Source organism: Rissa tridactyla, chromosome W (assembly GCF_028500815.1).
Source record: "Rissa tridactyla isolate bRisTri1 chromosome W, bRisTri1.patW.cur.20221130, whole genome shotgun sequence".
NCBI classification, from domain to species: domain Eukaryota; kingdom Metazoa; phylum Chordata; class Aves; order Charadriiformes; family Laridae; genus Rissa; species Rissa tridactyla.
Window position 1 is genome coordinate 4518565 of NC_071496.1, and position 21393 is coordinate 4539957.

Genomic DNA, 21393 nt, shown 5'->3' on the forward strand with positions numbered 1-21393 from the left:
TCGTCAAGCAAGCTGCAGACCATTTACCCCAAAATACCACTACGGATTTTCTGCATTACAATATTTCTATATGAATAAAAGCCTGTGATGGACGTGCTTATGGCAGCAAAAAGGTACCTGACCAATACAGTGTTAGAAAATCTGTGAAAGTGATGCCAGTAAACCTTGTAAAGAGCAGAAAAAAATCTAAACTTTGTGTTGCTTTTCGGGACTCTGAAAAGAAAATCCTATGAGTTGTAAGTTGAAGCTGTACGGTATAATAATTTTTGAAGGGCAATGAATAAATTCACTATAAACTTTTGGGATTTTCCAGGGCAGCCCTGCTTTTAAAGCTGAAAGTTGCCTTAATCTGTTGCCATAGTTTTTTTTTAACTTTGTAACCTCTCTTCTCAAGCAGCCTGGGGGTTTGAACCTTTGACTAAAATTCATCTTGAGATTCAGATAACCAAGGGTATATAGTTATGTATTAAGTGTGACTTTAACTTTTCTTTTCCTCATAGGCGTTTTCTTAACAGCGTGCAATTCCTTTAAGCTATTAATCAGAAAGCTGATGAGTTCTTTAGCTATTTTTTTTTTTTTTTTATATTATGCATTGGCTATAGTCAAGCAATCTCTTCAGATTTTGCCTGCACTTTGGGCATGCCTTGGGTCCATCTCACAAAATATTAGGCATTTAACAGAGAGATCTACATTGGAGGCCTTACTTAGCAATGAGGAGAGACAGGCACTTCAGGAAGGCATTTCAGCTTTTTGATCGCCTGTGATTTGTTGTGACTGAATGACTAGTAGAATATGCCACATGATATAATTTCTGCTCCTTCACTGGGTGGTTTGCAAGAATATCCAGTATTGATAGTAACACATAAAAGCAGCACCTATGACTTGTTTCAAAAGTACCGTCTCTGTGTTGCCTTTATTCCTTTCTCCGTAAATCAGTGAGATTGCTGTTGTCATTGGTTTGAAATATTTGGCCCCAAATGACTATTTTTGAAAACCCAAGCTGTAAAAATGAGCATTTTGCAAAGACCAGTGTAAATTTGAAATGGATTGTGTGATCATTTGTGCTAGCGAAACATGCTTGCTTGTCTACCCACCCCAAATGAGCAAGAACGTAACTGAACCAAGTTCATTTAGAGTTGAGGGTTGGTCTCATAAATTACACAGTCTCTTTGCCACGAGATCTGTGCTTGTGAATGAAATTAATAATGCTTCCCTACCTTATCCTAATTTATTATTATAATGCTTCTTATAATTAAGTATGATTGTTTTAAAGTATAATATTAAATATGGTGGTATGGATGGAGAAGTAGCTATGTTTTATCAAAGATTCAAGAAAGTTTAGTTGTTGTGTTCATTCAATTCTGGTTGTAAAACAGAATGAAGAGGAAGGGAAAGTACAAAGAATGTTTTTCTGCTTCAGGTAGAAGGCAGGCGGATTTTCTGCGATGAATTAAATAAGGGCTACCACTCAGCTTTCTGGTAACTTTGCTACATTGAGAACATCTGCCAAATTGCACTGAAAAGGTCACATTTTTTTTATCTGGGAGCAGGATATGTTTTGTAATTGATTGAAAAGAATGGCGTAGGCCAAGTGGCAATGCAATAAGTCTGCCCTGAGCAAAGCCAATGAGGAAGTAAACGCAATTTGAAGAAGCTCTATCGGGAACGAGCAGTCCCAGTGAACCCACGTGTAGAGGGTTTGAAGTCTTTAAGGAATCTCTGTATCTTTATTACTCAGGAAGCGAACAGATTAAGAAGAAGGCTCCCAGCTTGAGCCAGACCCAGCAGCCGGGTTCCTTCAATGGTAAAACCACTGTGATCACTTTCAGGTCTGGGATGGAGGAGTTGACACTTTGAAGCCCATTTGGATCAGCTGCCTGGGGCATTCAAACTTTATCTCTGGCTACGGCCTGCCAAAGTAGATGTGCCCCTTTGAGGCAAGGGATATCACAGGGCCAAGGCGCAGTGTGAGACGGCCAGAGGAAGTGCACCCTCACTAAAGGGGATGGGAACAACCCGCCACAATGGTCATATTAATCTGGGCTCATGAAGCAAATCCAGAGTTTCACCATCTTCCTCTCTTACCACAACTATGGTGAGGCTTGTAATAATCACCTTTATGAACGTTTTTTTTGGAAAAGGTAACTCAATATAGCCTTCTTCAAGCAGAAGATAACTGTCTTAGAGCTACTGTGGGGAGGTGAAAAGCATTACTGCTACAATAACACCACTGTTAAATTTTTCTTCTTATCTGAGTGATGATAGGATAGTTATAAGAGCTTTTTGTGTAGCCTTTCATTCTTCCAGGGACTCCCATCTTCTAACATAACTTCTTCCCTCACCTAGCATCAGCGATGAGCAGTTTACTGTAATGATAAATGTGTGCATAGTAAAAAATGGCATTATAAAAACTGACTGTAACCAGGGGTAAAAGTGTCTGTTGTGATGCTGAACATTTCTTCATGGTCAGTTCTTTACAAAGCAGTATTTTTCATTTTACAAGCAGAGGGATGATTTTTATAATGTCTCTCTCCCCTAGTGCTCTCTGGGAGCTGAATAATAAAATTTGGTACTCTTTAGTACAATAAATAAAATAGGACTCTGATGTAACCGTGAGGCATCAGGTTTCTGCAGAGCAGAGAATTTTGTCACTGATGCATGAGACAAAGTAGTATCCAAGCTCCAAGCATTCTTTCCAGTTTTTATTTGGTCATAATGCCAACAGGTCAATGGACCTGTTTCTGTCATTAGCGGGAACAGATAGGAACTTCTTTTAATCCTTGGCCTGAGCGTGTTTCATAATCAAATGTTCCTTTAAAGCTGGGAAATTACATTAACATAAGAAAAAAAAAAAAAAAAAAGACAAAAAGAAGAATTTATTTCTTAGGCACTGCCATATGCCATTCCAGGTGGAAATCAACAGGGTGCAGTAGGGCAAGGATTGTGGAGGGACCCTGTTGTGCTTGGCTGTTGGAAAGCATATGGTGCAATAATGTTCCAGCTCTGACTGTGAATTTTCCTTCTCTTGTATTCTCCGGCAAATATGTTTGTTCTAATATGTATTCAACTGTTCTGTTTGTGCCTAGGAATAGAGTGCTCCTCCATCTTCAAAACTACCTATTAGATCAAGTCCCACTTCAGAGAGAACCCCAGAAGAAACAGAGAAGAGGTATGAGAAATTTCCTCACTAATTGTCCGAACCACCTTTAAAATGTGGAAGAGGTTACAGAGGCTTGGATTTCAACGGCCTTAATGGAGACTTTAGGATGCTGAAATTCCAGGAGAAGGGATCTCTTCCCATCTTAAGCAGTAGCTGCTCCAAAGAAAAACAGTGCTGGTCCTCAGCCAGTTTTTGTGCCCCTACAGTAACGCTAAGCTGCCGTTGGCTTGGTCTCAAGACTTCCTTCCTAGCCTTGGAGGTGACTGCGTGGGAAGTATTGCATTTCAGAATTTATTATTTATTGTTTAAGTTTCTCAGTGCACTCTTCAGGGCATGAAGCTGCAGCAGCGTTAACCAAACCTGAGTTCCTATCATCCTGCTCTCCTGTGCTTGGCCAGGCACGTCCAGGACTACACAGAGCGCTTCACATCTCCAGGGCCTTCATTTGTGTGGAATCCAGTGAAATGCCTCAGATACATGTGTAATCAGAGACTATAGCAAAAAGTAGTGGTAGCTATATTTGTCTCAGTGTCATCTTTCAGTATCAAGTCAGCATACGATATGGTTTCTGAGTGAGGCTGTTGCTTGCGGCTTCTGAGGAAAAAGGCATAAATCTCAGGCACTTGGCAGTTTTGAAATGAGAAGCCCGTGCAGGGAAGTTTGTCTGTAATCATAAGCAGTTTAATGGCTGGTTTCTATTCTGAAGCTGGAAGGGTTTTTATGTCTCCTAAAACACATCATTATTACCTCTAATGTAACTGTGGGTATCTGCATCGTCCAATCCTTTTTAAAAATCCCATTAGGCTTTTGACCTCTCTGGTTTCTGTCTGCTCAAAATCCCTTAGAGCAAAACTAACCCCTTACAAAGTTCCCTGCACGTATACCACTGAGGGTGCTTGTACAGCACAGGCTTTCTGCACTGTGGCGTCCAAACGGTTAGCAACTTGGAGCCGTGTTAGCCAGCGTGGCTGAAAGGAAGTTGTGGACACGTATTTGGGCAAGGCTGTCATCTGCCAGCTTTGCGGTGTGGTTGTAGTACAGCTATAAGTTACAGGGCTGAAATACTGAGTTGCTCGCTATGTTCCTAACAGTAGCTGTTCCCCTTTCTCCCCTCTTCCTTTCCCTTTCTTCCCTTGCTTTGCCTTAGCTCCTTCTTGCCCCCAGAAGTTGAAAATGCAAAGTAATGCGAACTAACTCGAACTCATGTGCACTAGATGCAAAACAAATATTGCAGATTCTGTTACAAAGTGGAGTCTGATGTGCGCTTCCAGGCAGCAAATGGTGTGACTTGGCAGTGGCACGCAGAGCATTCATCAGATTGTTTCTCTGCCCTGCTGCAGTGCTGTTGTTGACACCGGTATATATTGGTTGAAAGAACTGGACATCATCATCATCGTTGCTGTGTCCTAGACAAAATACTTTCTCGTACTTCAGAAATGTTGAGCAGAGCAGAGTTGGAAACATTTATGGGAACGTCACTTGTGACATTAATAGCAAAATGGCAGCAGCATCTTGCTTTCCCGGCAAGTGCATGCTCTATTACTACTTTCCATCTGCTGAGTTTTTAATTTTATTGTGATTTATAATTTAATGTTTTTCTCTTTGATTAGAATACTGCTCCACAACCAAAGGAAAAGCAGGTAGCAAGGTTTTCAAATGGTAACAGTGGACACTGCTATATTGATAACAATATCCCTTGGAAGCAGTAGGACTTCATCTTTTCCCTGCTCTTAAGCAGCAGATCTCTTCAGTAGCCTGTGCATGCACCTTTACAGCATTTTTAACCTTGATGTCTTTTAATCTACTTTGATTTTTTTGAGGGATATCTGTCTGTGAATAATCACTCTTGAGATACTTAAGCTGAACTTGCAATTTCTCCTTGATCTCAGGATCTGATAAAAGAGTGTTCTCCCTTTCCTTTTTACTGCCTTTTCTGTGGGAGGACACAAAATTCTGAAAAATTCAGAAATGTCACCTTAAGGAGTTTGTAATCCTTTTTGCCCAACTCCTGCTGGCCTCCTGTTATATGGTGGTGATGGTGGTGGTAAATAAAGGATGAAGTCGTATTTCTGTAAGTGTAAATGCAGTAAGGAGTAAAAGCACAGGAAGAAACATATATAGCAAATCTTCACAATTCGGATAAAAAACCAACTCTTTCATGAGAAGTTTTGAGAAATGGTCCCATAAACTGTAGGGCTCTGAGGTGAGTTTATGGTGGAGCCAAGGGTGCTGCGAGCTCCTTATGACCACTGATTCTTCTCCATACTTGGGTGGCAGAGAAACATTTTATCCCTCCTATTCCCTTTTCTCCCAGGGAATCCTGTAAATGTATCTGGTTTGGGAGTTCTAGTCTACCAGTGGGAAATTTGGAGCATGACACGGCCATGAATTTCACTGTGTTAAAGTCCAGATTTAGTGGTGGTGTCTTTTAAACGGAATGCGTTGCCCAGAGCTTGGGGAAAGCACTTTCTAAGTGGAAATGTCAAGTAAACTAAGTTATGACAGAATTACAGAGATGGGAAATTGTAGCAGAAATAGAGAAGTCCTGCAGTGTAACATCTTGCACATTACCTCATCTGCGTGAGTGTATCCAACCAAGCTTGCACATTTATCCAGCTTTAAAACTTCAGACCTGATTTGAGGTGTAAAACGTGACGGAGAGTTGATAAGGCAGGGACATTGCTCCAGATGTCATCAGCAATCTGTTGTTATTGTTCAGTCTTACTGGAGATCTACCTGGAGGCTTTTAGCGGGAGCAGAAAGCTGCTTTGTGCTGCGTGTTAAACAAACAGCAGCAGGCAGTCCTGTCCTCAATTAGCTATTGATCTAATAGCCCATATTCTGCAAATTTTAACCTATTTTTTGTTACCGCTGTACTCGCGTCAGTGGCCTCAAACAGGTCAGTGTTTGAGTCGAGTTACTCATGAGACAGTTTGCAGGATTAATTTGTAGATTCGGCATTTAACTCAAAATTACACAGGAAAGAAGTGTTCTGCCCTTTTTTTTTTTTTTTTTTCCTTTGCTTTTCAGGAATCATACCTATAAAAAGTTGCATTGATTTAGAATTGTGTTCATATTTTAAGAGAAATAAACCTCTTCAAAGGCAGTCTAAACGCTTCTTTTAGATACAAACCCAAAGCTTGATAGTAGAAACGCTCCTTAGAGAAGTTTTATTGACTCCAGGGGATTTCAGTGCCACTGGAGCAACTGAAAAAGCTGTTTCCAGCAAAGGCAAGGATTTATCTCAAGAAAGAGGCTTCCCCCGACACAAACAGCTGCTTTTTGTCACGTAAGAGAGAAAAGCTGCAAAAGAAACAGGATGTAAAGGACGGAGGGAATAAAACTGCTGCTTCCCTGCAAATATCCCTTACAAAGTCTTGAGCATAGGAGGGCTTTCCAGCTCGTGATGCAAGAGCTGAGGCAGGGGGTGGGTTTGGTGGGCTGGGCTGAAATTTGTCATCAGGAGGAAATTGAAACCCAGCATTGGTGGAAGCTGTCTGTGATGCAGAGGTGAAGGCTGGACCTGGCTCAACGCTTAGGGGAGGCGAAAGAGGGGGACAGCCCGCGATTCAAAGAGCGAAAGAAGCAGGAGTCCATGAGTGGCAGTGGAGGAGAAACGGAGAGCAAGGGGCAATCTGGCATAATAGGAGGGCAGCCACAGCACGTGTAGAAGGTAAATAAGTAATCGCAGTAAAATAAGGGGCAATTTGATTGGAAAACGTCTGGTTGCTGCTGTGCTCCCGATCTGGATGGATTTCTTGCAGCTGGTATGTGCTGTTCTCCCTACAGCACGTTTCCGATACATTTGTGCAAACCTTTACAGGAAATCTAGCTCCTTAGTGATTTGCATTAACCCAAAAGCTTTTTAAAAAATTGTGAATCAGCTTCGAACACAACAGAACTTGTTTTCAAATGGTAATTTATTTTCTTTTTTTAAAGTAAAATACATTTGTATCGAAGAAAATGAGAGTTCAGAGACAGGCATGGAACATCTGTAAGAGGCATGCATGTTATGGGAGGGGGGACTGCAAGCAATACATCACTTGCAATTAGCTGCTGAACTTCATGTGTGCTTTAGATTGTTTCCCTTAGATGTGTTAGCAAGCTGTTAACACCTGCACTGAACATAATTGCCAAAAAAAAAATCTTGGAGTATTTAACTAACTCTCATAATAGTTTCATATGTTAAGAGAATGGCGTGGAATGATAGAAGTAGGAAAAAAAGAGGGATCGTAATGGAAACTGACTGTGTGGTGAAGTGTAAACAAATCAGAAGTCAAATTAAATCTGCTCAGATATGATTTGCCTCAACTTGACTTCTCTGGGGTTGCAGCGTGTTTTTTCTTGTGCTACCTAAATAGTATTTGAGCACTGTGCAGATGCTGCCAAGTTAACGAAACGAATATTATTTTGAGCACACAGATGAGCTTCAGGGATGAGAGATCAGGGCATTTGCTGAGGCTGCAGGTCCTACGGGACCCCATTAAACTAAGTAACAGAGCAAATCATCCAGTGTGTGGATGGAAATGGGTGAAGAAAGGAACCTGTATCTTAGCATCTGACCCTACAAATGTGACCGTGGCTCCGCCCTTGAAGAAAGAGATTTAAGATCTTATTTCCTGTTTCCAAGTAAATCTCTTATCTAGGATCTAGTATCCACTATCCACCAATATGTTGACAGATTGCAATAATGAATCTTTCCATCACATCCAGGGGAGGCTGCTAGCAGCATGGCACCTCTCTGACATTACACGCTCTAATTGCATGCAAGGTTTTTAAGAGTGCTGAAACATCACAGAAAAAAGATAAAAACCAAGAATTCAAAAAATGCTGGACCAGGACTTCCAGGATAAATTCCAATAGAGAAAATGCAGCTTGTTTCATTTTGAGCTTGTTTCATGGGCGAGGAAAAAAAAAAAAAATACTTGGCTATTCCTGCAGGAATGCAGAAGCCACAAACACAGGTTACAGTAGCTGCAATTCATTGCATTACAGAGGGATGATGCATCACCCATGTCCGATTGCAGCTTTGCCTTGAAGACCTAAATGACTCCCCAGCCGCCCGTTCGGCCCTGTGCTCAGCACTGCTTTGCACCCTGCCTCTGGGCGTAACTCAAAAGTTCTTGAAAGACTTTTTCACCGATATAGCAGAATGAGGTATTTGATGGAGTAATTAGGTGTAGCATTTTAAATTAACAGTAGCCAAACAACTTGATTTTTTGCTCAAAAATTATCCAAATTTTGTAATGCACAGGGCCAAAATAAGCTTGGTTTAGGATGAATGTACAGAAGCACCTAAACTTGTTTCTAGAACAATTCTAAGCTTTCTGAAGCACGTGAATATGTGAATGCATCGTGTTTTTGAAAGATTGCAACCATTTTTGACTAAGATATTTAAAGACTACAGGTTTCTTTGACCACCAGCGTTGGTTTCCTCCAGATCTAAATCTCTGCTTTTGCAGAGTGATTTTATTCTTGGCTGTTATTCTATTTACTGTAATATTAACTTATTTTTAGAAGTTCACTTCATATTTCAGGCAGAAGTGTGTATTTCTAAAGTACTGAAAACCAGCAGTGTTTTCCTGTCGGGGAAAGAGAGAAAATGGGAGTTGTTAGTATTTGCATTTATATAGCATTTTCTCTCAAAGGATATTGAAACACTTTGAAAATAGTAAGTTGCCCAAGATCCAGGGAGTTTTCTTTAAAAAGTTGTGTGATATTTGCTAGTCAATCACCGAATGTGACGGAGGAAATGCAGCCAGGAATCGCTGAACTCCGGGATTTACATAGGAAAGGAAACCTGGAAGAATGGAAAATGATCTGTCTCATTAAATAGTTCAGCCGTTCATTCTCTGACCCATAGGCATGGTATACTCTGGGTGATACCTGGGGGGCCACACATGAAGGAAGGGACAACCTTAAATTGTTGTAAAGTTGACAGATAACCTTTAGAGCTCAAGTTTAACTGTCTAGAGCTTTGGCAATTGGATCAGTACAGCTTTGGTACCATAGACAGTATTGGTATAGGATTTAATTAGAATAACCCCTTTTTATTGAATTCTGGGAGTGTCAGCTTGCTAATTTTACCTCTAGCTCCTTTTCAGACCAGCGTTTACTTGGAAAGTATTTTTTTAAATTGGGATACGGGAGGCTTATTAGGTCACTGAGAGTGACAGAGTAGAGATGCAATCAACAGTTCATCACTGGGAAAGAGGGTGCCAGAGGAGGTGTTGCAGGTCAGGTGAATTGATCTGACGGGACTCAGGGTCACAGACCAAGAAAATGACTTTTTATTGCATTTGCTCATCATCATCAGTTATAACCCTTAGCATTCATTTATCAACTTTCCAATGATTCCCCAAAGAATTAGGATGTATTTGCTTTACAAAACTCTCAAGGGCATGATTCTTACTATTTCAGCATTAAGATGTGAAAAGGATTGTTGTAAAATACTTAAATGTATTGCTTATAACTGTCATTACAGTCTCCGTTAGGAAAATCAGCTGTAATTGGTACAAGAGAAATAGCTTACTAAAAAATCCCACTGGGTCTCACCAGCAAGGATGTAGACCCACCAAGGAACTTTTAGGTCTCTTTTTCAAGAAGAGAAAGAGAAGTACAACCTCTGAAGTGAAATCTCACCCTACTGTCTTTGCCCTTGAATGCTAAGTTAGAAGAGCATCTTTCTGTGTGACAAATTTAAACACTGACAGTATTTCTGCATTCTTAGCTACTTGTGTAGTTTTAGCAAAATGCCTCTTTTTGGACCAATAACACTGGGCAAATCAGCAGTTCCAGTTTGAACTCAGTTATATCCATCCTCACTCAAGATCTGACAAAGAAATATCTGTTGGCCTGTTTTTACTGGCAACGTGAGAACGATGTGCTCAGTTACCAGTTCTGTTTTGCTGCTGCTTCTGTCAATATCCCATATGTGATTTTACGTGTAAAAATGGTGCGTGATCATCTTTGTTGGAGGCACTCTATATTCCATGTGATCCTGGCAAGCATTTAGTGTGTTGTGGTTCCCGAACTATTGTTATCTCCTCTTTTAAAGGAATTTCTTGTTTTTCAATCCCATTTATTTTAGAGTTAATTTTAAAATTGTATTACTGTTAATATGTCAATTCTGATATACTATTCAGTATCCTAGTAAGGGGCTCGTATCTATCAATATTCTTTCCTTGCTTGAGTAATGAAGCGCAACATCCGGTTCTGAAAAGAAAAGCAGCTATTAGTAGATGAAAAGCAATTTTAGTAGATGTCTATGTTTGTATTTATTGATGTAAAGATAAGCGTGTATATATTAAGATCCTGCAGTCCAATGGACATCTAATTTTTGGAAACAAGACTACAACCAGTGGAATATTCTTAGCATTGGTATCTTCCTAGACCTCCAGCTGAAATTTATACACTTTCCAGTTAGACACCTAATAATAAAAATATCAGTTTCAAAGAGCAGATCCAAAATATTGTGCAGATCTATTCCCTCCACCCCTCAATAGATACATTTTGCAAGGAGTTTGTATTCTTTATGAAGAAAAATATTGCTATGTTATGCGTTGGAGTAATCCACAGCTATTAGTGCCATTAAAATCACATGAAAACCAGGAATGTTGTTTCTTGCAAAACATTTTGAGCTCAGGAAAGGTGGCATGGCTCCTACTGCTTTTCATCTAAGCTTTTGACGTCTCTTAAGGCTTAGAACAGAATGAGAGGTGTTATTAGTTAGGTAAAGGAATCCCACCTGCAGTGCTTTTCATTATGTGAAAAAAAATAATAGTTTCAGTTAGGGGTGAAAGTGAATTGCTTGTGGTCCTAGGCCTCTAAACTCATTAGATTTTCTGAGTCATTTAGCAAACTATTTCTCGTATGATTTTTTTCACTGTTGATTAATTTTTGGCAGCCTTATATAGATAGATAGAGAGGAAAGAAAATCTGCTGTGAGACAAATCACTAAAGTTTTGTAGCATTTCAAAGCAAATTTATTAAGTGGACTTCTGGGAGCATTCATTCAAACATTACAAGAGGCTGCTGGGAGACACTGTGGAACCTCCATCCTTGGAGATACTCAAAACTTCACTGGAGAAGGCCCTGAGCAACCTCTCACAATTTCAGAGCAGGCCTTGCTCTGAGTGGCGGGTTGGACTAGACACCTCCAAAAGTTCCTTCTATCATAAATTAATCTGTGATTGTGTGAGTTTTGGACTCTATGAATGAGTTTAAATCCCAGTTCAGCCAAGGAATCTCATAATTTGAGCTGAGTAGATGTGTCACCTTGACCTTAGTTCCCATTACGTATTCAGACAATATGTGAGCAGTATTGATGCGCCCAGTCTGTCCTTCTGTGTTCACCATTCATTCCATAAAGCTTCTCCAACTTGCTACCCCTCCTTTCTTCCAGGAGTTTTTAAGCAACGATGAAATTTTAAATGATGACATTTAAATTAAATGATGACCTTTAGATGAAAGCATCCTGTTTTCTTGGTTTCTTTCCGTACCAGTAACAACTAGAGTGCTTTTTAAAGACGAAAGCAATATTCTCTCCTATGAAGACAGGCTGAGAGAATTGGTGGGGCTCAGCCTGGAGAAGAGAAGGCTCCGGGGAGACCTTCCAGTCCCTCAAGGGGCTCCAGGAAAGCTGGGGAGGGACTCTGGATCAGGGAGGGGAGCCATAGGATGAGGGGGAACAGTTTTAAACTGGAAGAGGGGAGATTGAGATGAGATATCAGGAAGAAAGTCTTTGCTGTGAGGGTGGTGAGCCCCTGGCCCAGGTTGCCCAGAGAAGCTGTGGCTGCCCCATCCCTGGAGGGGTTCAAGGCCAGGTTGGCCGGGGCTTGGAGCAACCTGGTCTGGTGGGAGGTGTCCCTGCCCAGGGCAGGGGGTTTGGAACTGGATGATCTTTAAGGTCCCTTCCAACCCAAACCATTCTATGATCTATAATTCTATGAAAACAGAGATATAAGAAGGAAAGAAGGTGATTTGGATGGGTGAAAATGTCATCTGTACATTGGGTTCGATCCGTGTTAAGTGTTGTAGTCTTGGCTCTGCCACTTCCACATTACAGGGTCTTGAGCAAGTCATGATATCTCTGGATGCCTTAACCTGCCCATGGCTTGGGGGCGAAGCTTTCAACAGATAAATCCGTGCTGTGGGCATCGAGCCAGCTGGGAGGTCAGGGGAACGGGATTTCATTTACCAGCAGACTGAGCTTAGCCCAGCCACCAGGCTAAAAAGACAGAGAACGGCTGAGCTGAACCCTGGCCCTTAGCGATGGAGGAGGCTGCAATGTATTTCCTATCACCACGTATCTATATCTCTACTCTTTTACATCATTGTGTAGATTCATGGTGCCTCATTTTGGTATTAAGCAGGAATCAAAGTAGCTACAGAAGTGTCAAAAAGAACTGAATGAGGCCTTATCCACCTCTCAAGAATGTGAATAGGCGTTTCTGCGTTGTCTTTGGTAATATTGGAATCAAACTGGGATTAATCTCACTTAGTTTTAGTTGTAAAGAAGCGAGCTCTCTAGTCTAAGCTAGTCATTTAAGCCCTTTCTGTAGCCAGTGGGGGGAGAGAAGCACACCCAATGACTGATTTGTCTGCCTGTCTACCTTAAAGAGCAATGAAACATGTCTGGAGATGCCTGTTTTCATCTGCCGGCTATAGCTGGAGTCAGGTGAACAGCTCTTCTAGACATCTATCACCGAGAGAGCTAACATTCGACCAAATGAGTTCTGCGTTTTACACACCACACACATGTTCTGAGCAGGCCCATAGCAAGAGCCAGCACATGTTTCCTCCAGAAGGGAAGCTGAATTTAATTTTTTTAAAATTTCTGTTCAGAAAAAGCACAATACGTGTCCTTAATTAGATGTAGATGTAATTAATTCTATGAAGACTGAGCATCAATCAAACTTCTTATTTGACACTTCTAATAAATATGCTTTTTTTCCCCCTCTTTCTGTGTATTTAAATTTAGTTTCTATTATTTGCATTAAACAGAGTGAAGTCCCACAGGTAAAGCAGTCCTGTGCTTGAACTCTGGAAGTTGAGCATGTAAAAAGAGGACATTTGGATCATGAACTTTAGGAGCTGGGTACATTTTTATGCATTTTTTTTCCTCAGAAGCGAGTCTGATAGTCTGGTATATTATTTACAGTTAAGATATTTGAATGAATGGACATTGCGTTACTATTTTGTGTTAGGAATTATCCATGTAAAGAAAAAATAGGGCTTGTAGTTCTTCTTAATCTACATGTGGGACATTCCTTGGTTCCCAGGGAAACCATTAAGGTAGGATTTGAAGAGTACCAATGAGAAAATGTCATAAAGCAGAGTTGGAGGCCGAATCTCTTATAAAAGCCTCTGAGAGAGAGTGAGTAACCTTAAACATTAACTAGATTTGAGGTGGAGGTTCCCATTAGTGAATCGGGACCTAAGAATTGCTCCTAAGAGCATGCAGAGTATTGAATGATACAAAGCAAAGTAATTTTAGAGATGTGATGTGGAGTTTTCAGCCTACATAATACTTTAATCCTCAGACCTACTGTTCTAAAACCATCAGCTGTGGTTAATCAGGAATGCTTACAGCAGGGATTGAAATGTTCAATTGGAGTTCACTCCTCTTTTCCAATCAAATTTTTCTCTCCCAACTACAATGCTGACCTACGTACTTGTAAAGGTAGGATTCGGTACATCGTTTGGATCCTCCTTTGACTGCAAGCCATATGAAAAATTGTATTTGATTTAAATGGTGAGACTCGCTTGCTATATTAAGCTGGTTAGTTTTCCCTCTGGACATTCACTAGTCTGTAATAACCCCTCCCCCTCCCCCCCAATTTTTCAGTGTTTTAAAATGTATTTTCAATGTGTTTTTGCCCAGAGATCTGGGCAGAGCTGAGTCGTTGTTCCTAAAATGTACTGGAGCCGTTCCATAGGATGGGGGATTCTTCCGTCTGGCTGGTTCATGCTGCTTAGCTGCTGCCTCTGACTTCCAGGTACTTTCCTAACTTCTTACACCTACTCCCTCAGAGTTTTTCTCATGCAAGGCAGGAGTGATCATACTGGGCTTCTAGCGTAATCCCTCCTGAGGACAAACAGGAAGGCAGGTGGTGGTACACATGCCAAGTGACACGATTTCATCATCACTGTCTTTAGCTGCAGGGAATCTACATCTCTTTGCTAACTAACCCATGTGGTGATGCTCACCAGCCTTTCGGAGTCAGATTAACTCTTTCCTTGAGGCTGAAAGGAACTGCCCAAGTGTCAAGAGAGGCAGAGTCCTTGCCTCAATAGCTTGGCTCTGGTTTTGCTCTTTTTGCACATGGTAGTTGACTCTTTGGACTCTGAGAAAGAGCTGTTACCCTCTGATATCAGGCCAACACTTGAGCAACACTCAAAGTCGGTGTCTCTATGTTGCTGTGTGAGTTCTTTTCAAATCAGGCAATGAATGATGTGTCTGTTATCTTTGCTGGGATTATTACAAATCGTAACGTAAGGGTTGTTACAAATCGCAATAACCCTCCATAGCCAGCGCTGGCCATCACGTAACCACACTAAAAGCCATCATCCAAAGGCTGGACTGAAAGACTTTTAAGCTTGATACCAGCTCCTAGTGTTGAAAGTTTGCCCAGCTGGAGCTGACAGGTCTGGTCCTCTCTATGCATGGATGACGTGAAGGACGCTGCTGGCTGCCCTTTCTCCTGTGCTGGTGCATCCGTCTCTGATTCATATGGAAAATCTCTGCTGCACACTGGCACGTTGTGAGCTGCCCGGTGGATGGTGTGCACTTCTCCATGTGCAGTGATGCCAGGTGGACGTGCAGGAGCTGCAGTGCAGTAGAGCTTTGCAGTGGGTGGGATTCATAATCAGAGGGTTGTTCTAAAGGTTTTTAGTTATGGAAGCGCCACAGATGAATTCTTCATCTGCTTTCACTAGGTGGTATTTCATTTATCATCAGAGCGCCTTGCATTTCAAGAGTTTATTCCTTTTCAGTTCATGGCTGTAGACTTAAAACATACAATTCACATCTCATTAGTTTATTGGCATTTTGAGGACGTATTCTCTGAAACCCATGGTTATTATTTTGCCTGAATCTCTTGCTGTAAAATAAAGAAGAGTTTGTGTCCTTCAGAGTGACCTTAAATGGCAGTAGCACAAAGAAAGCAATCACATGCCATTAGCAGCCTTCTGCTGGATTAATGGCCAGCAAAATCTGGTGAAGATGCCTGGAGCTTTCTAGCGTCACTTTTGTGATTTAGTACATAATTGCCCACGAGCAGCTACACAACATCCAGCAAAGCCTAGCCCTGCCACAACATCACGCGGTCAGGCCTGTGCACCCGCACGTCCCTCCCCACCAGCTTTCCAGCTAAGGCAAATTGAGGTCAAGCGCCTCTCCCAAGGTTGCACAGTGAGGCAGTAGCTCTCCGGCAGCTAAAATCCCCCATCTCTACATGGCTCTTAGGTTTTTTTTTTTTGTCCTGGCCACTTGTGTGACATGCCTTTATCCTTCTGCCTACTTGAACAGAGTGGTTTTATTGGAAAATCAGCCTGTGCTGTGTAAAAATAGAGAGAGACGTGATACGATGTTGTCCAAAGATTTCAGCAGGGCTTTCTTGAAAATGCCACATACCACTTATTCAGGCCATCATTTCGCAAACACTTTCCGCTGACAACAGCCAGCACAGCTGCCAAAAGAGTCCGTTCTTCTCACCCCTTCATCTCCGGCTTCCCTGCACGTGCCTCCGGTGTAGCATCCCCTCTCCTCTTTCCCGGGATTGTTTCTGTGCTTGTACAGTGAATCCGGACTGGGAGGCTGATCCATGTGAAAACTTAGCCTTTTAAATTTGTTTTCTGCTGGGTTTATTCTAAATTCTAAACTGAATTACCTCTCTGATAGTCGTGACGCATCTGTGCAAACATTAATGCTGTACGAGGGAAGAAGCAGTGCAACAGCAAAGACGAGTAGCTGAGAGCAGGACAGGTTTGCTTTTTCTGTTGGGAAGACCAGCTTAGGCCAGGTTGTAGTACTTGCAATACCGCAGCATCCTGTTATCTTCAGCCATTAAAAAACCATTCTGTCCTGGCACACCATGATCATCTAGTGTGGAACGGCAAGTTGGAAACGTTTCAGAAAGTGGTATTTTTTTTTTTTTAATTAGAGTCCGTTAGACCGGTTGCTGCACTTTCATTAAGCAATTTTGCAGATGTAGAAGAGTCAAAGAAAACCCTTTCTGTACCCAAAATTATATAATTTAGCCTCTTCCAGAGTCAGGAGATGCTGCGTTGCCCCAGGGCAGCATGCAAGCAGTGCACAGACCAGGCTTCGGATGCGGAAAACGTGCTGGGAGGAGAAAAGGCCTTTGACAGCCTCCCCAAGCTGTGAGGCAGAGGTCAGAGAGGGGAAGGGAGCTGTTGTACTTTGGATGTTCGATTTGTCAGAATTTGTTTAGTGAAAAAACAGAAATGTTTCCCAAAGCTCCTTTTCTGGGCTCTGGGCACATCTGTTATGTGTTCAGAAAAGGAACTAAAATAACACAGGGGGAAAAAAGTTAACTCCCTAACGTCAGACACGGAGAAGGAGTGATACCCACTTCTGGCTATCAAATTCTAACTGTGAGGGGGGGAAACTTCACTGTCTAGCCCACCCCAAAAGAGCTGGGCACAAAGAGGTTCCCAGTAGCATGTTCAGGAGGTTATGTTATCATGGATGCTCTGGAGAACGGGGTCTGACCCCGGGAATGCTCCTGGGAATGCCTTATACCCAGCTCAGTGCCTGTTATACTGATGTAGTTCATCTTTAACACAAGCAGGATTTTTAGGGGGAAATGCAGATTTTTAGCGATAGCCTGGTTGGAACCAAAGAAGATCCCAGTTACCTTCCCTCTTACTTGTCACCAAGCATCCGTAAAAGACTGGAGCCCAAGCAAAATGAGTCAGGACATGTGGGGTTTGAGGTACCGACAGAGCCTTTGACAAGGTCTGAAATGGGAATGGGAATAGAGAAAACAAGACAACGTCGCTTGGAGCCAAACAAAAACTCATCCGCACTAAAAAATGCCTCCTAAAGAACACAGTCTCTCTTCTGTGCTTGCTGCCAATTGTACTTGATTAATCAGGTTTCTGTGGGGGTGTTTTCCTTCACTCCATTTGTAACAGCATATTTTTTCATAAGTGATCTTGATCTTGTTGCGGATAATTCATCGCCTGCAAGATAACAACTGCTCCGAAAAGTTGCAATATTTTGCCTTCAGAAACAATAAATTCGTGTTGGAAAGCCATAAGTAACTTTTCAGGACATCAGCCCCGCAAAGATATTTGTTCTTTTAAAAGTAGTCACTGTGTGTTTCCCCCATGCGCACACAAAAGGAGGGTGGGAGTTCGGCTGGTTTTGATCCTGTGGAGTTGATTGAAGTTTTCCTGCTGGAGTCTATTAGATAGTTTCAAACCAGGGAGCATTTCTGTGCGATACACCTGTTTCCAATAGCTCCCCCACCTCCATAAAGACAGCTGCAGCAGAAAGTCCTATTCGCTCCGTGGAAAACACATTTTATAATAGTTTCCCATCCCCCAGCCAGATGGGATCAAGCTGAGGCAGCTGCAGTCCAGGTCCCATGAGAAATACTACAAAAAGTGCAATTAAAATAATTAGTTAATGCCATTTTTATCCGGCATGGTAACAGATAGGGGAAAAAAAGCTTGAAATAGCTGTTCTACGTATCAGTCCAGTATGATATTGGATGCTTCCCAGGATTGCTCTAAGCTTTCCGAAGGGCTTTAAAAGAGCTTGTGGGTGCTTGGCCGGTTGCTGGATTAAGGATCTCTATTACTGATGGTAACGGGGGTGGGTTAAAGCCACTTGCATAGTAGATTTTGCTGTAAGAACAAAAAAAAAAAAGAAAAGTGAATCTGAATTGATACTCAAGTGATTTAGATTCTGCTTCCTCCCTTGGAAATCGAGATTGCCTCCCATTGATTTAAGCATGTACTGGCTTAGGTTCTGATTAAGCAGAATTTGCCCGATGATTCAACTTTATGGGGGATGTACAAATGAAAAATACATGGCCAAATTCATCCCTGGCACAACTCAGTGAAATCTGGCGTGTACCCAGTCGTTAGCTGCTTGTTGTTCGAGGGTTCTCTGCTAACCTTCAAAAGGTGCAGCAAGTGAAGATTTCTTTTGTAGGCATTTTAACTCCCTTTCTTGAAGTCTTCATAGGAAACAAAGCAGTGTGTGTACCAAGAACCGCAACCCCAGTAAGCTGTATTTCTTATTATTATGTCAGGTGGTATTTAGTCTGCAGCCAGGTGAGATGACCAAAGGGTGAAATATAACCTAAAAACCAGGGCAGATTCTGTTAACGATCCTTAACTTCCCTGATTTCACTCTCAGATTTCATCCAGGGGTCAAATTATGCAAGCACGGGTATTTTTTTCATTTTATATTCCTGTCACTGTTCCCTGCCATCCCTGTGGGGGAACCTGGAGGTCAGGCATCTTAGCGAAGGGCATGAAAATAAGGGAATGTTGAATAATAAATGCTTGAGGTTATGCAAGCTGTTCCTATCTTTCACCTTCCTAACAGATGATTACAGAATCGCCTAGCTGAGGACGTTTTGGGTGGCTCACACAGTGATTCTGGGGTGTTAGTACGCGATCCGTGAAGCTGTCAATGCTCTCTCTCTTTGCCTTTGCATGGGTCGTCCAAGGAGTTTTTGAATCTCGGTAAGCACTTTGCCACGTGGCAGGGACTTCCAAAAGCTATACGCGATATAACTGGCCATTCCCTTTTAATAGTTTCAAATTATTTCATTTTTGTTGCTTTTTAAATTCTTTCAGTTCTAGCAGAAACCGTATTTTAAAGCATCTGATTTTCTTAAATTGTCTGGAAATATAACTCGCCCTTTCCTCACCCCAGACCATTTTTGAATGTTACTGGGGGGGAAGAAATATCACGACTCCCGTATTTGCCTTGTCTTCCTTTTGACTGTGAGAGGGGGGTTAATGGTGGAAGTGGGAAGAAGGGTTAGAGAAGGGGAGGGCTAGTCATGTGGACAGAAGGCCAGCAGCAAAGCTGGCACATGTTGTTTCCTTCGCATGAAAGTATGTTTTATTCATTTGCTGATGATCGTCTACAGTAGGTATGAGAGAGAAAAAAAAAAAGACCAGAATATTACTGGAAATCGAGGTGAAATTCTGTAGCTTTGTCTCCCTTCAATGGCAGGTGGCTGCAGGAAATGCGAGTTTCTCTGACAGTTTCGCTGGAATTAATATAGGTGACAAATATAATAATCCACTTTCAGCAGATTAAATATTAAGGGGGAAACATTCATAGCTCACTTCCTTATGTTGTTTACTTGGCGTTAACTTCAACTTGTTTTCATGATGTTTGCACACTTGACCCTCTCTCTCACCAGCGTTCAGGCATCCACCATACACATACCTGCAACTGAACTGGTCATCCCAAGCTCCTGCTATAGTCAGGAAGGACAAAGGCGTTTTTAGGATGTGCTTCATTTGACATAGCTTAGAAATTTACTTTAGGATTGAAAAAATTGCTAGTCTCTGTGGAGCAGATTGACTAAATCTCAGCCAACTGCATGGAGGGTTTCGGTAGGCTGTAGGTCCATACATTTATGGTGGGAGTCAGGTATACAGGTATATTAATACCTAGGTTTCCTGGTTCCCATGAGCTGTGTATGATACGTGTCTGTCTTAATGTTATGGTTTGAGGCACCCACAACAATTTACTGTCAAGTTTAGACAATTATTCTATCAGCTGATGACCCCTCCCCACCCGGGAAGGGAAATCGGGAAAACAACAAGGAAACCTGAAGGTTGAAATATAAACAGATTTAATAGAATAAGACTAAATACTTAACAACAATAATACTAAAGAACCAGTATTGATCCTGATGCCAATATAAAATATACGAGGACTATACTCAGCCCATTCCATCAGCAGAAGCCGTGCACTCCCCGCACGGACAGCAAATGTGGGACACTGCGAGCGCTGCGGCTTTGGGAGGAAGGGAAGGGCTCAGGGCTCTAGCACCAGGGCAAGGAGTTCTCAGGATGGCAGCCATCAAGGAAGAGAGAAGACTCCTCAGCAAACTTTCTAGTTTATATTGAATGTGATGTTCATGGTATGAAATAACCCTGTCGGCAGCTTGGGTCAAGTGCCTGGGTCTCGCTCCTCCTCATCCCTGCACCTGGCGAGCTTGGAAACACTGAGACCTTGAAACCCACATACCGTAGCTGGATATGAAATAAATATTTTCAGAAATTCAGACACTAGTGTACTCTAAAAGTGCAGTGTTCCCAAGCATTAGAAGACACCTTAGTGAAAAGTGAAATTGCTGAAAGAGAAATTAATCCTGTGACGCTCAAACCAAGACACTTAACCAGATGTTCCTGGGGCACCTCAAGTGGTTCAGGGTGGCAGTGCTTAGGGAACTGAATCCTGTGCCGAGTCAGGTGGATCCTGCTCTTGCAGTTCTCTGACAAAGCCGTATGTTAAAAGGCAGAAGAGTTTTTTTGCCTTACACGGTAAGTGGACAGCTTCGTGCAGTTGTCCTTGTTATTCCTGCAATACACCTGCAAGGCCAAGAAATGCTGTGATTGCTAGCTCAGAAATAAGGGAGGAGATGCTGAGGAGGGTAAAGATACTCATCTGCGTGGCATACGGAGCGTACGATGAGGTGACTAAGCAGTAGATGACTCCACCGCACCAGGCAGAAATCACAGATCAAGTGCTGGAAGCAGCCGCGCTTTCGCAGAAGTGCCGTTTTGCCTTCCCAAGCCAGCTTGGAGTCCTCAACACTGCAGTGTGTCTCTGCATGAAGTCACGAAGGCAGCTTGGTGAAACACGGAGCTGAGACCAAACCTCCTACTAATTAGCAAATGAGAGTTAGGTCTGTTGTCCCCACTGGGATGAGGATAGGGATGAACTCGGCTTTTGGCCTGCTGGGAGGAAGTTTAGGGTTTTACATTAAAAAAGGACTGGATAGTTCTGCAAAAGCAGCAAACTAGGGAATAGTTAATGATTTTTTAATTGAATCTCTTACTTTTAATATGAATAACCTATTAAAACCAATGGGGTATGAAACACTTGGAGCTGGTGTTTGAACTCACCTTGGATGGATATCGTTGAGCTGTAACTTTTTTGTGGCTCTGTGACTTTTCACTAGCTGCTGGGAAGATAATACTTTTAACAGGAACATGTAAGT

The 21393-nt window shown here is 42.0% G+C and overlaps 1 protein-coding gene across 3 annotated transcripts in view; it reads left to right on the forward strand.

Moving 5' to 3' along the window:
• Window positions 1-6689: 6689 nt before the first annotated feature.
• The window catches only part of LOC128902104 (alpha-2,8-sialyltransferase 8E), a 71501-nt gene continuing 56797 nt past the window's right edge, over window positions 6690-21393 (forward strand). For 2 of the 3 annotated variants that reach the window (XM_054184481.1, XM_054184483.1), the window contains exon 1: window positions 6690-6833. The gene's annotated coding sequence lies outside the window, so the exon portion shown is untranslated. Of the gene's footprint in view, window positions 6834-7113; window positions 7155-21393 lie in introns of those variants that run through there. The other variant, XM_054184482.1, reaches the window with a different exon arrangement.